This window comes from Parus major, chromosome 7 (assembly GCF_001522545.3).
Source record: "Parus major isolate Abel chromosome 7, Parus_major1.1, whole genome shotgun sequence".
Classification (NCBI taxonomy): Eukaryota; Metazoa; Chordata; class Aves; order Passeriformes; family Paridae; genus Parus; species Parus major.
In genome coordinates, this window is record NC_031776.1 from 11491238 (window position 1) to 11508128 (window position 16891).

Genomic DNA, 16891 nt, shown 5'->3' on the forward strand with positions numbered 1-16891 from the left:
GGATTTATTTTTAGTAGCAAGGGGTTTTTATGTTCTCACAGTCTGGAGGTCTGCCTGAGCATTTACCCTGAGGGTAGTGGGCATTTACTACAAATAAAATAAGTGCTTTTTAAACTCTTTTGGAAAAAATTAATCAGGATGGAACTCTTTGTTTAATTCATACCCTTATTCCTCCAGTGCATCCTGCAGAATACTCCTGAAAATTCTGCCTTTCCCTGTCTTCATCTTCAGTAAGTTTAGTCAGTTCCTGAGGACACTACAATTCCACCATTAGGGGAAGGTGCATAAAGTCCGGGATTTTGGAAACAGAAGGATTCAGCATGTGTTCTCCTGGAGTGAAGGTATGAGAACAGGACTGAGAGAAAGCCCTGGATTCCTGGTAGGTTCATTCTGCTGTTCAGTAGAATGCAACTACTGAAGCCTTCCTGAGGAGGCACTTAGGTTGATTGTTGAAATAGTCTCATGTTATATATCTGTTTATTCAAAACAAGCATCTTTCTTCATGAGCAGAATTTGGAGCCAAGACTTCTTTAAACTAGAAGTGGTAAACTATTTGGTTTGGGGTTTTTTGCTAGTTCTTATATTAAATTTGGGTCTAATCTGTCTAAAGACTTGGAGCAATTCCCCTTCTGGAAAATCACTGTCAGCTATATTTCATTTCAGAATGGAGAGGTAGATTTCTTGGAAGCTTGAAGAATTGAAGGATTACCAATGTGTGTTCCTCAAGGCAGGGCTAGCTTGCGATTTTCCAGTGGTGGAAAAGTTTGGGCCAAGAAATATGGCATCAGCATGCTGTTCCAAATATTGTGCATTTCACAGCCAGAGACCATGGGTCAATTTGCTTTCAAATAGGAAACTGCTTGGTTGAAATGCAAAAGAGGAATTCACAACCAATGAAGTTTGGAGTATTTGATGCATTCTCACATTTTAGTCTTTCTTACTCGTTCAGTTGTCTGTGGAGGCTTTCCTGTCTCCAGATGAACAGGATCTGATTCTTTATTAAATAGGCTGTGACTTCATGCTCCATTAAACTAGTTCTTCACCACTGATTGCAAATCTAGTATTTATGTTTTCATGCATGTAAGGATGATTTTAGTGTAAATATATCTGGTGTTCAACATACCTTCACACCTTGCATTACATATAGGAAAACTTCCAAAGACATCAAGATGCTGATGAAGATCATATATGAAGACAAAGAGAATGGAAAGAGCATCTCTGTGGTGAGCAATGACAGTCTTCCAACTCTTGATTCACAGTTTTCATTATAAGCAGTTATGTTCCTCAGTTAAATACCTGCTCTTTTTTTTTTCTTTCTTCAGGTTGTAAGAGATAATCAGGCAGGAGCCTGCTAGGAAGATTTCTCAGGTATCTCAGTTTTTCCTTGGTGTTAGATCTGACTGCATAGCAAACTACTATAGAAGTTGTAAGCCAAGGCTTCTTGTGTTTCGTCATATTTGCTTGTTGTCCTTTTCCTGGCTCTTCACTCATCATTTGGATATTGTATAAGATAGTTGTCCCACTCAGACTTCAAAACTTTTGAAATGCTGCCGTCTAACACTATTTCATCTTTATACAGCATTTACAGAAGCACTGTTCACTGCCAGACATGTCCTGGTTAAGTGCCTTGTAGTGCAGACATAAGTTAGAATAGGATGGAGGAGATAATTTAGGTGAAGTTCTCCCACACTTGAAATAGGCTGGATTCATCACCACTGCACATACCATTTTTTCAAGTCTTACTCCTGCCAAACAAGCCTGATTCATCTCCTCCTGCACTGCCTGTTTACAGAACACTTGCTTCATGTAACCTGGGCCATGGCCTTTTAACTGATGCTTGCATTGACGTAGGAGCATGTCTGTGGTCAATAGCAATTTCACACTGTGGTGACATTGCTTGTAGTAAAGAAAAGATTCACTAGTAGATTAAAACCTCATTACTGCAAGCAAAGTAGAACACTGTTCATTAATTCCTACACTTATGAGCATGAGGATGTAACTGCTGTGATTAAGCTGTTGATTAAGAGACTGTTTGCTCAGTTTGTTGTGGCTGCCTTTTCCAACTACAGACGTGTAGCTGACCTCTGTAAACACTAATTTCACTGTTGATGGGAATGGCTGTTAGGGAGGTTTCTCTGTTTCCTGCCAGTGGGTGTCCACTGCAAGTAGCTGAACAGTGAGCACTGCCAGAATTAATCCGGCTGTGTGTGTCAGGCAGGCAGCACATAAGAATGTGTTCTCTTTGCCCTTCATATTTCCAAATCTCTGAAGTTAATTACAAGTTGGGCCAGAACCTGACCTACAACGTCTTGTGCTGGACAAATTAACAAAGAAGGTACATCCTGGCCTAGCCCAAATCTTTTGTGTGGCTTTTACAAGATTTTAATCACATCTGAAAACTATTTTTCTGTATACAGAATTCATAAAAGTGCTGCTCAGCTGCAAGATGTAGTCAGGTGCTGGGTAGAAAGACAAAGGGCTACAGAAGAATTTCATTTATGATATGCAGTTTTGCAAAATTACCTGTATTTGCTGTAGTGAGTGCAGTTAACATCAGCTGGGACACCACAAACTAGGCTGAGCAGTCAGATAATTGAGTTACTTCTCTCTTGGGATTAAGTTTTTGTTTCTATTTCCTGTTTAAATAGAGCCATTTGGTCTAGGGTTGTTCTGGGGCTTTTTTTAGACATTCTCAACCTTTTGTGTATTGTAGATATTTAATTCCTCATTAAGACTTGTTTTATAGCATATTCCTGCAGTTTCAATGGAACAATTTCCTTTCCTCACACAGAAAACTATCTTTTTGTGATGACTTTTGATTCAAGTTGTAAGCAATGTCTTCAGCCCATAAAGTTATTTTCAGGTTTTGGGGAGATGTTTGCTACATTCCAAAAATTTCTTGCAAGAGAACTGCAGGGAGCTGTCCTTGCTCCCAGAGTAGGATGGATGGCAACATTCTGCAGCAGATGTGTGACAGCTGTCATCCCAAATCACCCATATCCATCCACACAGTAAGAATGGGGAAGCAGCAGGTCCCTGAGCTCGAGTCAGAGGTTGATTCTGATCTTCAGCTGTGATTCTGGATGGCATCAAATGCAGCCACTTGAAAAACATAGTTTCACAAGTTTTTCACAAGTGGGTTCAGTTGCATTGCTTGTTTAAAGCTGTATTGCCTACGTATCTCTTCTTTTCTTCCACAGCACTTTCAGTCGTTCCATAAATCTCTTTTTAGAGCCACAACCCCAGTCAAAACAGCTTTTAAAACCCACTGCTGTGCAGTCAGAAGTAACAGGATCAGAAATGCAAGAGCAGCTAGAGTCTGCATAAACTAAAAAAATAAATCTTCAAACTCTGTCCTGCAGTGTAATTCTCCATGGCCTTGGGCATACTGGAGCCCACAGAGATTGATGCTGGTTTGGGTGCTGCAAGAATTTAATTGCAAGTTAAGGCAGAAGCATTTCATGGGCAAATTCATAAAAGGGCTACATCCTGGCCTAGTCTGGATGGGTGTTTCATGTGTTTCTTTGGCAATATCAAGATTTCAACAAGGTTTTTGGTGTTCCACATCTGCATTCTGACTGCAGAAGAAACAATGGAGAGCCTGTGCTCAATGTCACCTTTGTTGCCAAAGAAGGTCCTGTGAAATTGCAGACAGCAGAACAATTCTAAGGCTTTCAAAGTGCCTAGAGAAGTTGTGGATGCCCCATTCCTTGAGCAGCCTTGTCTAGTGAAAGGTGTCCCTGCCCACTGCAGGGGAACAAGATGATCTTTAATGTCCCTTCCAACCCAAGCTGTTACATGATTCTATGAAAAACCAAAATTCATGGCTTTCTCAGGGTTGGGAAATGATACCATCATCACATCCACTTTTATGTCCCAAATACAGTTTTGCTGTCTCAGGTGTGAGTCATAAGTATGTGATTTCCTTGAAGATAGAACAATTAAAAAGAATCCTTTGTATGCCCTGGAGTATTTTCCTGGAACTATTTGCCTGGCAGCCCCAGGGATTTTATTTTTAGAAGGTCACGGGATAAAAAATAATTAGTTAGATCTAGTTCCTCCCCTTTTTATCCTCTGTGATAAATCATAAATCAAATCTTATCTGCATTGAACCATACCAGCTCAATAGGCTTTGAAACAGCTCCAAAATATCCCAAACCCATGGTGTTAGAGACCAATTCTTCTCTTAAAACTCATAGTAGGATCCTTTAATGCTGTTCTTCTTGGAACTTAAATGTTCACCATCATGCCAGATGGTGGTGTGTGTCTGTAGCAGGATGTTAAACACTTTTATAATAATAAAATGAAATGAGTCTGTTTTAAACATCACTTTAATAAAATGCTGTCAATATCTGCCCACAGGATAACTACCTAAACATTAAGCAGTTCAGCTGCTGAATAGCCAGTGTCATCTGGATTTGAAAGGAGACAGATCTGCAAAAAATACTGAGCTATGTTGGTATGTTTTGATATTATTCTAGACAGCTAGAAGAAAAGATAAGATAATGTTTGTTGTTAAATACAATAAGACCTTTTAAAATAATCAGATATTTAAATTGACCTCAGGATGTAGCTGTAGACAAATAAAAAAAAGTAACTGAAGTATGTTCTTGTCTCAACAAACTAGAAGTGCTGGCCTAACTTGAATTGATTGGTCCATACAATGGAATTGTAGATTGAGCTGCTTCACATGCTGAATGCAACTCAAAGAATGTTTCAGATCACCTAGAACTGGGGTCTTAATAAAGTACAAACTTGACATTTCTTACAAAAAGTATTTCATAATCCAATAGAACGCAATCGGCTTGAACGTTTTCTCCATCCTTCAGCCTGAGTTCCATTACATGAGACTGGGTACAGCCACTGTCAAATGCTGTTTGATAGGAGTGTTTATGTTACTTTTTTCCCCCTTCTCTTACTGGTACGTTTTCTGGCAGTAGTGGGACTTAAAGCATACCAAGCAAAGAACAAATCCTCTCCCTGAGCCAAGAGTGTGGTACTGCTGGCTAACATTGTACTGTAGTCTTTGCACTGAGAAGTGCCAAATGTGGTTGGCCTTTGAAAGAGAGGAAAATGGATTTGTGGGAGCCTAAAAGATTTGTAGAACAAGAGGTCGTATATTGCTTCATTTTTCCATTGCAAATTCAGATGTTAGCACTTCTGCTAATAACTTTTTGGGAAGTAGTGAATTGGATGTCAACTACAAGATTAAGATGCTGTAAAATATGAGCTATTAGATCCAGTAGAAGGCACAGGCTACCCTATGGTGACTCAGTTATTATGAATTCGTACTTATTCCAGTTGCTTGAATGTTGTCTTTCCTTTGAGCAGCCCCAATAGATACTATTAACTGCATCAGCTATTATCTGTTTTTACTGTAGTGGAACACTACATATTTTACATTATAAAACATGCTTTACAAGACCTAGGATTATTGTAAGAATTAGAGATGGTGGTTCTTACTTTTTTTTGGTTGAAGTACTGATACATACTTGAGGAACACTAGAACTACATTTATTGAATACAAGACAATTACACCAAAATTTTAAAATGAGAAAATTTTTAGTGGATTTATTGGAAAGTCTACAAGAATTCAGTTTAATCTACTCAGTCCAAGCCAATTTCTGATTCTTATTTTCTTTGTCTAGCAAAAGCAACTCGGCTGAGTATTTTAAAATGTACGTTTAAAGAGTGTGCATTCAAACTATAAAATTCTTAACCCAATACTTAATGTATTTTCACTTTGCTGGCTAATCTCTTCAATGGTGAAAGAATCAGGACTTAGTTAGGGATCCAGATTCCCAGAATATTATCCTGATATATTGGGAACTGACTAATTGTATTCTTTCAATTTTCTAGTTGGCAAAACATAACAGAATTTTACTTCCTTCAGTTTTCTAGTTGTCTCCTCTCCTGCAAAACTTGGCAATGTGTAAAGTAGGACAGGTAATGTCTTTGTGTAAACTTACTCAGATAACAGTATCATAACCTACTTTCAAGAAGAAAAATTAATTTCTATAAGTAGTGAAGTTTTCATTTGGTTACTGCTAGATTTCAATTGGCATTTCTTAAATGAGTGCATGTTCTCATTTGAAAGTCTGGGGTCTGCAGAAATTTTTTCATGCTTTGGAGTAATCGATCTTGCAGGTAGCATAGAAATTTGTTGGCGACTGTAAGGAGGGCAGAGCAAAGCTTTTCCTCTGTAGATGTGTGCCTGCCCCTCCTCTTCACCTCACAGTGAAGTTGTGACTGCAATGAGGTCTCCCCTCAGCTGCTTCTCCTCCAGCTGGACAGACCAAGTGACCCCAAACCAGTGATACTTCTGCAGATACTTCTAGTTGCTGTCTAGATCAGCCCTAGGGAATGTATTAAGGTTGATCTCATGGAAAAGATGTTCTACCTAATGTCTCTTCTGCAGAATAATAGTAAGAAATGTAAAAAAAGTAATTTTGAGTACAGGCAATTTTTCTTGTTTGTTCTTTTCTTTTTTTAACCATTTTCTGGGCTTAAATCTGAAAATCTTAAGGCTTGCTTATTTGCATATTGTTTCTTCATTGAACTTCTGTATTCTAAACTCCTGGAATAACTCCTGAAATAAAAGTAGGCCTGAGATTTTTAGCTGTTTTCCAGCTTTTTCAATACCACCAGAAGGGCTGAAAATTAAAGCCAGGAGGCCAGAAGAAATTCTCATATATGTAGGCATGGGTGGGTCAGCTCCATCATAATTTGTTAAATAATTATATAAATGTTAGATGACAAAGTATTTGGAGTAGTATTGTTTAAAGGTTACATCATTCTTGCAAAAATTGGGTGTTGTATTTCAGAAAGTTCCTTTTAAAAGGATAAAGAGACATTTGACTTTGAGTCTCCATTGTTTGTAATATCCTCTTTCAGCATGAAAATATTTTCTGTTCCCATCAGCTTTGTTGGTTTTTTTAATTTGGCAAACATGAATATTTTTCCTGAACTGTGAGTTGAATGAAAAATTGTTATTTTTGTTGGCTTCCAGACATTGTAGCTTCCCTTCCAATAAGACTGGTAGTTTTATTTTTAGAGTTCTTATCCCAGTACTTCTTATACAGTTATTTAGTGAAAGTAGATTAGACAAGCCTAAAGAATAGTTGAGCTTTTAGGCCTTGCTTGCAAGATTTGAGGGTGATTTGTATGTGACACAGAATGGGTTCTTTCTGTCTGTGAATATGAAGGAGGTTTTACTCCATGGTTACACAGCTATCCACTCAGTTCTCTTGGCTGTCTCCATCTCCCTCTAACCCAGCTCCAAAGGGACTACTTCTGACATTCCAAACTGCTGAGCAGCTTTCCGACAGCTGCTATTGAAATCTGAATAAAAACAAAACTGTTTTCTTTGCCTTCCTCCCAAATGGGGATCAGGTGAAAACAGAGCCAATTTTTCATGTGTGCCAACTCTACCCCAGTGCTGCATCTTCACTGCTGGGGTAGTCTCCTGTGATATGCTTCAAAGACAGCCTGAGAGTTGGGGTTGCACTTAAGAGAGGACAAACAAGAAGTTCTAAGGGCTGGAGATGTGAGCTCTGTGTACAGAGGGACCTGCTTGGCACTGTGAGTGAGGTGGCCCAAGATAAAGAGCAGTCATTCGTGACCCCATCACCATGGTCCTGGACCTTTGAACTCTAACATTCAATCTACAGGAAAACTATCTGAGGTGTTTCAAGGGTTTAACAAGCTAAGTGTTAACTTTCCTGTTCCTGGCAATTCAGTTAGCTGAGTAAAATATTGGACACACTGTAAAAATGTGTGTTTAGAAAAGGAAAAAGAAATTAAATCAAAGATTGCAAGTTGAAGATCAGAAATTTGTCTTTTTTTAGTTGAGGGTTTTTTCCCAAGAGTTCTGGGAAGCAGCTATTTCCTTTCTAATGAAACATGTACAGCATGTTTATGGTTCTTCTAGAGTGCAGTTTATTTTTTGTGCTTGTTGCTTACTGATATTTCTGGAAATGTCATCTTTCTCCTTTCGACATTCTTTACTGGGGTTGCTTAAGGAAGACTTCTGTAATGGCTAGGAAAAAATCTTCCTTGAAAAAGAAAAAACACATTGGCTTCTTCTTCCATCTCTCCAATTTATTGATTACTCCAGCGCACAGTGTGTACTGATGATGTTCTCTCAAGTTTCTGCTTGTAAAAATACTTTCAATAATAAGTTTAAAAACCGTTACAGAAATTCTGGTTATACTTCATAACACTGGGACTGTTTGTATTTCCTCAGGAAGATGATAGTATGCCAAAATTTTGGTCACATTTAAGAAGATTCCATTTTCTACATTACAATGTTGTCCAGCCATGTACTAATTTCATTGGATTTCTTAATTCCATAAAAATACTTTTATAGATGGAATTTTAATAAACAATATGGCCAGAGAGATTTAAAAGAGGAAAAAGTGATGGTGAAGGAGAATAAATTCTGCATTTCTGTATACATTGGCAAATGCTCATGGGGAATGACCTTAAATGTGCTGAATTCATCAGTGTCCTTTTCTGAAGCTTTGTATCTGTAAGAAAGCCACTCTCTTAGTATAAAAGAAATCTGCCTGCTTGCAACAGAATGATACAGATGGGAGTCCACAGGCTGTTCAAGGGCTTTGGACATGAGCTGAACTAGTTTACAGAATCCCAGGCTAAGAATTCATTGAACTAGTTTAAAGCTGGCTGCTATTTGCATTTTGTTTAACTGTCTGGTTCTATTCTACAGTATGTGGGCCTCAAACAGTTGGCTTCCTATTCAGTAAATTTGAAAAAAAGCTTCATCCCAAGCTTGAAAAATACAATCCAATCTTACAGCCACTTCTTCATAAAGCTTCACATGTTCTAAAATTGAAAAACTCACTACTGAGCATGCAGCTCTCTTGTCCAGGTACTTGTGCATGTAGTTTTTGGATAGAAGGATAATTGGAATATTCAGGGGTGAATAAGCTGTACAGAAACTATTTGCTTGGAGGAAGACAAGGAATTCGGGCTTAGCATTTCCCTATGTTGCTTTCCAGGAGGCTCTGCAGAATTCTTCATATTTTATTTTTTAAGTTGAAAATGAATTTTTAAATACCAAAGTTACATTTGCTCTCTTTCATTGCAAAGGCTGAGTGAACTGTGCAAGACTGCAGTTCAGGAGAGGTCATTCCCACAGGCAGGCAAAAGCATCAGGTCCATACCTACCATGGGAAGATGCACACTCAGATCATGGGGAATTGGCAAGGGCAGGTGAGCAGGAGGGATCTGGATAGAGCAGGTCTGAGCAGACTGACAGGGAATGTGACAGCAGATACAGAGGCTGCCTTAAAACAGGCTCACCTTGCAGCCTGCACCCCTTCAGTTTCTCAAACTCAGATTTGGTAACCCTTCCTTCCATCTGCATCTAAACCTCTGGAAGTTGGAACATGCAAAGGCAAAAGAGGATCGGTCTTTGACTCTTACTGTACAGTATACTACCTGCAAAAGTTCCTGTTTAGAGAATCTATGAATTTAAACAAGTCCCAGTCCTACAGATTTCTATTGTTACAAAGTTTTTTGTGCTTATATGATGTAATTATGTCTATTCCACAGACATTGACCATATATTGGAGAAAAAATAGAAATACTGAATAGTAATTATAACCTCTTCACTTTCTAAAAGTGAAAACTGAGGAGTGAAGGTTATCTTTTGCAGTAACCTAGCAGTAGATGTGCAGTTTTGGCTTAGATCTATTTTATTTTGCAGAATCTTCACTGTGCACTTTGTATATAATTATGCTGTCATCCTGGAGGAGAGTGATTCAGGCAGAAAAGAGAAAGAAGTTCTCCTTCACCCTTTCGTTTGCTCAGAAAAAGCACTTAAAAGAGTAACTGCTGGAGAGACAGAAGATGGAGGAGAGGCTTTGGGAAGGCAGTTGTCTAAACGAGTAAGAAAATTCTTGCAACGTTTCTCTTACGGTGACTTGTTCTTGGTGATAAGCACATTCTTCAGTTTTAACAACAAATACAGAGAACAACAGGGGTTTGTTCTCCAGCTGTGGAGGGGATTAGTTTACTTCTATTTTGTTTGCTGAGCTCACCCTTGAGATCCTATAAATATGTTAGTATGTACTTTAGCTACTGATGACATGTCTTTGCATCCACTTAAATCACAGTGAACTTGTTGGCACCCAGTGCTTCCTGCAGTGTAGATGGTACTTGTATGGATGAGTGAATATTTACGTCTTTGGAATTCCCCATTTTGCTTGTTCTTGTCAGGAATACAACTTCATCTTTCATCCTCATTGTTGCTTCTTTCTACTTTGCGCCAGAAGGCATCAAATATTGTAGTTTTATGGCAGAATGTTGGTAGTTCCTGCCAAAGGTGAAATAAAGGCCAATGTAAATATAAAAGAATTTAAAATATACAAATATGCAAGAGTGCAAGTGAGCAGAATGTTTTGAAGAAATGTGGAAGAAATGGACTGTAGCTACAAAATAGTAAAAATTAAGATTTTAGTCTTCATGTTTTTCAGCTTTCACACACAGGCTGTCCCTCACTGCTTTTTCACCACATGGCAAGAACAATAATAAATGCTAAAGCTAGAAGGTGGTGCATAAAGTTGATTTTCTGCCATTCTATGCCCCAAAGTGTAAAAGTACCAGAGATGCACGTTCCATAAGTGCAGCTCAGAATTTACAGCAAAAACAGGAAGATGTTTGCCTGCTTGTGGACAGCTTTGCATCAAAACACAGCAAAAACCAGCTTATTTCCTTCTCAGATATGGCTATAAAGAAAAAGTAATTGAAAAATAACATCTGTGGCAATTCCATTTTATTGACAATTTTTATCATGAGAACTTCTGAGGGTGGGAGAAGCCCAGCACATTGTTCCAAATTGCTAAGGTGCGTAAGACAACTTTCAGATTCAGATGTTAGTTGTCATTTTACACTGTATGATTTATAAAGAATACCACATGAGCGATGACGTATTATTATGTTGGCATTTAATTTTTTAATTGGAAAGACAAAATCTTCTTTAATCCATAATTACTATTTTTCAGTATAATGTGCTATTGAAGTTTTCAAGCATTATAAAATTCTTTCTTCATTACAATTACAGCTTTGGTAATAGGCCTTGCAAAGTATAATTAGATTGAATATTTAACAGAGGACTTTTTTATTCTTTTAGTTGTGAAAATGCAGCATTAATGTATTTTTAATGAAATCTCAAACCTAATCTCTGTGGTCAATCCTAAGTGGTGACTCCCTCAGGAGACCATAAATGTTTTAATGTACCCAGATGTTATATACTATATAAATATATATCTAGAGAGAGATAGATATTGTATATCCTTAATGTTACATATTCAGTACTTATTTAAATAACAAGAATGCTGAAAATAAGGAGAAAAGAAAGAACAACTTGAAAATAGTATATGCTGTATATTGTCCCATAAAGTCCCAAGTCCCCATCAGTATTCTACTACTCAATAGTAGATATCTGTACAGGCCATTTGAATGGAAAAGCATTAAAAAAGTAACACTTTTGTAGAAGGAAATTGTTGATATATTATTTTGTGGACATAATCAGGTCAAGTATTAATTATATAAGGATGTAAATGAACAGTATGAATGTAAAACTGGAAAGGTTAAAAAATAGAAACAGTCTTTTAACTCATACCAATCAAGCTTCCCAGCAACACAAAGAACAGAAACAAGAGTGGAACTTCACTACTGACAAATGCTCAGTGCTACTTATGGACATTTTATGAAGCATAACCAAGACAAAAGTCATAGACGGGTGGTGATCCAAGCTCCTTGTGCCTTTCACCAAAAGTGAGAGATTAGAAATTAGCGTAGGAAGAGAAATATGGTGACATGGCATTGGGAACCCAGAGTGTCTGCTATACTGGAGTGTTAGCCTAAATGTCTATTTAAAAAGAGGAAGATTTTACCATCTTGATGCTCCTGTGAGGAATAAGAAACTAGATACTTCTCTAATAAATCAGGGAGTGGGTAGCAAAATAAGGAGAGTAAACATCAAGAAGATACTGCTGCAGGGGGAAAAGAAAACGATTCTCTTCAACTTTTTTTAAATAACAGCCCTGCAAACTTTTGTATTACAACAAATTACAAAAATTACAATTACAAAAAATAAATACAGAATGATGGTAGGAAATGGCAAAAGCAATACTTGAGCTAGCTAAGCAAAATTACTACCTTCAAATATGTCAGCCAAAATACAAGAGATTACAATTGAGACATCCCAGAAGTGAAAATATTTTTCAGTTGCTGCAGTATACTGCAGCAGACTGAGAAAATATTAGAAATAGAGATTTCTTCCATTAAGACAGACTTCTCTGGTATGTAGTATAATGTTGTTATTGTCAACAATGATCTCTGGTCGGATTTGTCTCATAATCCTCTGTTTACATGGAGGAGGCAATACCTATAGATACTGCAGAGGTTCAGAGGGATGGGTGGGATGGTGCAAGGATGGCAAAAGTCATGGCTGCTTTTTAACAGGACCATTTGGACTTGCACATTTAAATTCACAGCAGTCTAGAGACTGGAAAGCTGAAATAGAGAAACTGTAGTCTCCTCATCTTCGGTGAGTTCATGCCGGATTCTGTGGCGCCAGTACCATACTAAACATCTGTTGTTTTGATTCCTCTGTTTAAATAGATTGGATTAGAAGGGGAGAAAAACCATCATCTCCTCCCCCTCACCATTCTGTCCAAAGCTTAGTTACTATGAAGACAAATCTTATTTATTTCCTGTCAGAAAAGACTTTACTGACTTGGAGTATTTGATTTTTTGGAGACTGATTCTGACTCAGTTTTCAGCCACATTAAGACAGAAGATCTAATTACTGTAAATTGCATGCAGGTAGGCTGCATGTAAGCTCCTCTGTAAATCTGTATTAATGCCATTGATTTGGGTAGGCTTTGCTGTATTAACTGACATGCTGTGGAATTAGAGCAGGTTAACTGAAACCAGGATCTGTTTAAATTTGTGCTGTTTAGATCTAGGAAGCACTTTGTTTAGTATTGTAGCTGCAGGGGGTAAGTACTGGTTTCTGAGAAGCAACAGAGAACATCCACTGAAGGTCTCTGTATACTCTTAAACCTAAAGGCAATACATTATGATGGTTAAATCCATTATTCTTTCATATCCTATGCTTATATTGAAAGGACCATTTACATGTTGATGTAAAATAGAAACAAGATCTTTTGTGTAACATCAAAAGTAGTCTTGATTTCTACTCCAAGTATTAAAAATCTACTGGCAGTGAATTCTAACACCTCATCCTGTGCTCAGAATCCACCAAAATAACAAACTACCAATCTGAGACCTGAGAGATGAGATCTTCCCAGTGGAACTTGGGGAAATTCTGTCAAATTTTGACTTTTTTTTTTTTTTTTTAATCAAAAAGGTTTTGCAAATTTGCACAAACCTTTGCACACTTGGGCTAAAGTTTATGCAAAAACTTAGAGGAAAACAATGGGAGAGAGATGGAAATTTGTGTTCTTTAAATTAGAAAATTAATTACTGGCTTTAATGGGGGACATTAGAAAATGTGTTTGTTATGAATCCCAAGCATTCTAGTATGAACAACACTTCCCACTAATGCACAGCCATGACACACCTTTCAGGCCTTGGTTCAGTCTGTGTTTTGAGCAGATGGCTCTGGGTGTCCACATCCACTGTTCAATCACCAGTGTGCCTAAGGCTTGGAATCACACAAATAAGGAATTTATTCCTGGTAGCCTTCAATGCTTCAAGTATTTTAATAAAGGAGACTGTAGCTTATTTGTTGTCATCCTCCTGATCCCCAAACAAGCCCACATGACAAAGAATTCCCAGTCTAGCTGCTAGACTCTGTGGTCACACTTTGGTTACTGCAGCAAACTCAGACCTGCCAAGTTCCACCAAATGTAGGCGTGTGCAGGGATGTGTGCACAGATAAGGTGGTGACACCACTGAGAGGGGAAAATAACTTGTATTTCTCTCTGGTGCTGAACAGCTTCAGAAAACAATAATGCCATTCTAACGTATGATAACATTTTTGGGGCTTTTCAAATGATACAGGCAACTGAGGATGCCCTGCTCAAAGTAACTAATACTTGTTATTGGCAGGGAGAATGAGTCATTTTCATGGATTTGTAGTCTTGCTATCAATTCATGCTGACTCTCCTCATAGTCCATAGGTTTATCACTAACTTGGCATCCAGCTCTGCATCAGATGTTACCACATTGTCATCTCCATTCTTTGGTGAATGTTTCTATTTCCAGTATTTCTTCTGTACTTTGTCAGTTGTTTTTTTGACCTGTCTTGGGAGCAGAAATCCATGGGAGATTTCTGGTTTGTGCGTGTGTGTGTAACAGACTTGAATAGTTTTCAGGAACTAGAATAGAGAGAGAGTCAAAGGAGAGGAATTAATTCACTGAGCATTTCCTGAAGGCTCTTCCAAGGGATTTCAGCTGTCTTTCACATGCAGTTTAGAACAGCTGTGGTCTGACTGAAGAGCTATACTTCCCTATTCTAAATTTATAGGCCATAGACAGTAGGAAGTGTGATGGGGGATCTTTTGGATAAGCAATAAAGATTATTGGGATATTTTGCTATAGCTGGCTTATCATGTTTCTCCATATACAGCTTTTTGTGAGTTTTGGTTTGCATCCAGAGGTCATTTCAAACATCTAAAGAAATTTCTTTGCTTAAATTAGACATTATAGGCTGAAAGTGTAAGCACTAATCACAGATCATATATTTCAATGTTTATTTAGTTCTACAGTGTTTTTCAACCAAGACCCCTCTTGGTCACAGGCTGCTATTTGTCCAATGGAATAGATTGCAAAGACATGGAAAATCAACATTTTGAAGTTTTGAGTATGAATATTGAAATTGTTACAGAAATTTACATTTTTGTGGTTTGAGTTATGCTTTCAGCATTCCCTGCAGTACATGTCTTGATTTGGATGGCTTGATAGACTCATCCAGACTGAGCAGCTGTCTGTCCTACACCAGACTTGGCCAGCTTCTCACTGGCAGCTGAAAAGCCACTTATTCCATGCAATTTACAGAACAATTTAAATTGGTTTTCATGACAATTAATTTCTACGCAAGTTTTGCCTGTAATTTGAGATCTCTGCCAATGAGCTTACATCAAACAAAACTGGTGATTCAAACTTGATTGGACTTTTTTTGGCATATAAATTGCAACGTAAGATACTACAATTTGTTGTTAGCCAATGAAGCATTTGTGCAGGTCACTGTAGCCTTCTGCTTCTCAAATTCAAGCAGGGTGCTAATCCATAAACCACACTGGACTGGGTGTGTCAGGACCAGCTTGGCAGCCCTGTTCTGACAGAAAGTAGAAATCTGAAGTGTGTTAACCTAGTTCTAATCAAGTCTTATTCTGATAAAACCTTTTGCCTTCCCCACAGCAAGGGAAAAGAGCACATGCTGAAATTTTAGAGGATGTGGAACCGATCAGCCAAAATCACATCCACAGCTTGTTTGGGAGTTTTGTTTGTTTGTTGTTGTTTGGAAGGGTTGTTTGCTTTTTTGAGAATCACGTTTATCATCACACAATTTTGGAGATAATTTGTACTCTCCATTAATTCAGTAATGAGAAAAACCTTAAAAATTCTGGAATTCTTCAAGTTATATCCACATTTAAGTAACAAGTTGATAATTAACAAGATTTAAATCAACCTAAGAGTGTAAAAATAATTGTATTTTTCTTTTGGGGAATCTGTGCATGTGCCAATCTCGAGTGCTTTCTGTTGCAGAAATGTCAGAAAATTCAGGAGAAAACCTCACATCTCAGGAATTTTCATTAAAAATGTATCCTTTTATCTTTGTGTTTCCTTCTGGTATCTGTAAAACAGTTTTGTTTAAATTGTAGAAGTCACTTAAAGCATATGTTGTTAGATCTGTTTCCAAAGGTATGCGGGCTAAAATCTAGAGGAGTATGTCGAGTTTATCCTGGAAATTTATCAACATATACAAAACCAATTAAAACTTCAGTAAGTTAATCTTCTCTAAACACAAACCTCACCCTGGGCTCTGGACTGTGGGTTGAAAGGAACAGGCAGAGCAGCACTGGCTGGAGATCTGCATTGTTGGCCCAAACTCATATGTCCACATTATCCACACACACCTGTTTGGGTTGTGTGTCACTGGAGTATTTACTGTTTCCTTCCCCCTTCCCTTATTTTTAATTCAATCTCCCATCTGAGAGAAGACTGAGATTTAAAAAATTAACCAAATGCCAGCAAGAGAAAAAGCAGTGTTCTGCCAGGGCTGGCTGTAGGGAAGGGATGGCAACCATCCAGAAGCAAAGACAAAATTCTCAAAGCAAGAAGCAAGCTGAAAGAACCAGCTGGGTAAAATGAAACACATGAACAGAAAAAGCAAGTGTGACATTAAGCCAGGGACCAAGCAGGTGAACCCTTGTCTCAAACTAATGCTTTTAGTGTGTGCCTTAATCCCTGGTGGTGTTTGAACTGTGCTCAGAGGCAGCACATGTTGGTGGACAGTTTATGTCGGGTGTCAGTGCAGAATGAAAAGCTAGAAACAGAACAATGTGTATTGCACAGCATCTCACAGACAAATAAACCCCCCCTCCCCTTGATTAAAAAAAACAAATGTAGGTCAATCTTGCAGTAGCTGGTTATTGTCTTTATTCCCCTCACTTATAGTATCACTTTTATGTTGAAACAAAATTGGCAATTAGTACATAAAAAATCTTTACTGTTTTATATTATGCTACTAGTAGCATTAGACTACGTGCAGAAATGGTTTTCAGGGGAGGAAAAAAAGTATTTTCTGTTAGTAGAGTCACCATCAGCACCTTGATTCTGGATTACCATGTTTTTCATTCTGCTCTTCTGCAATTTTAAGATCAACTCACGT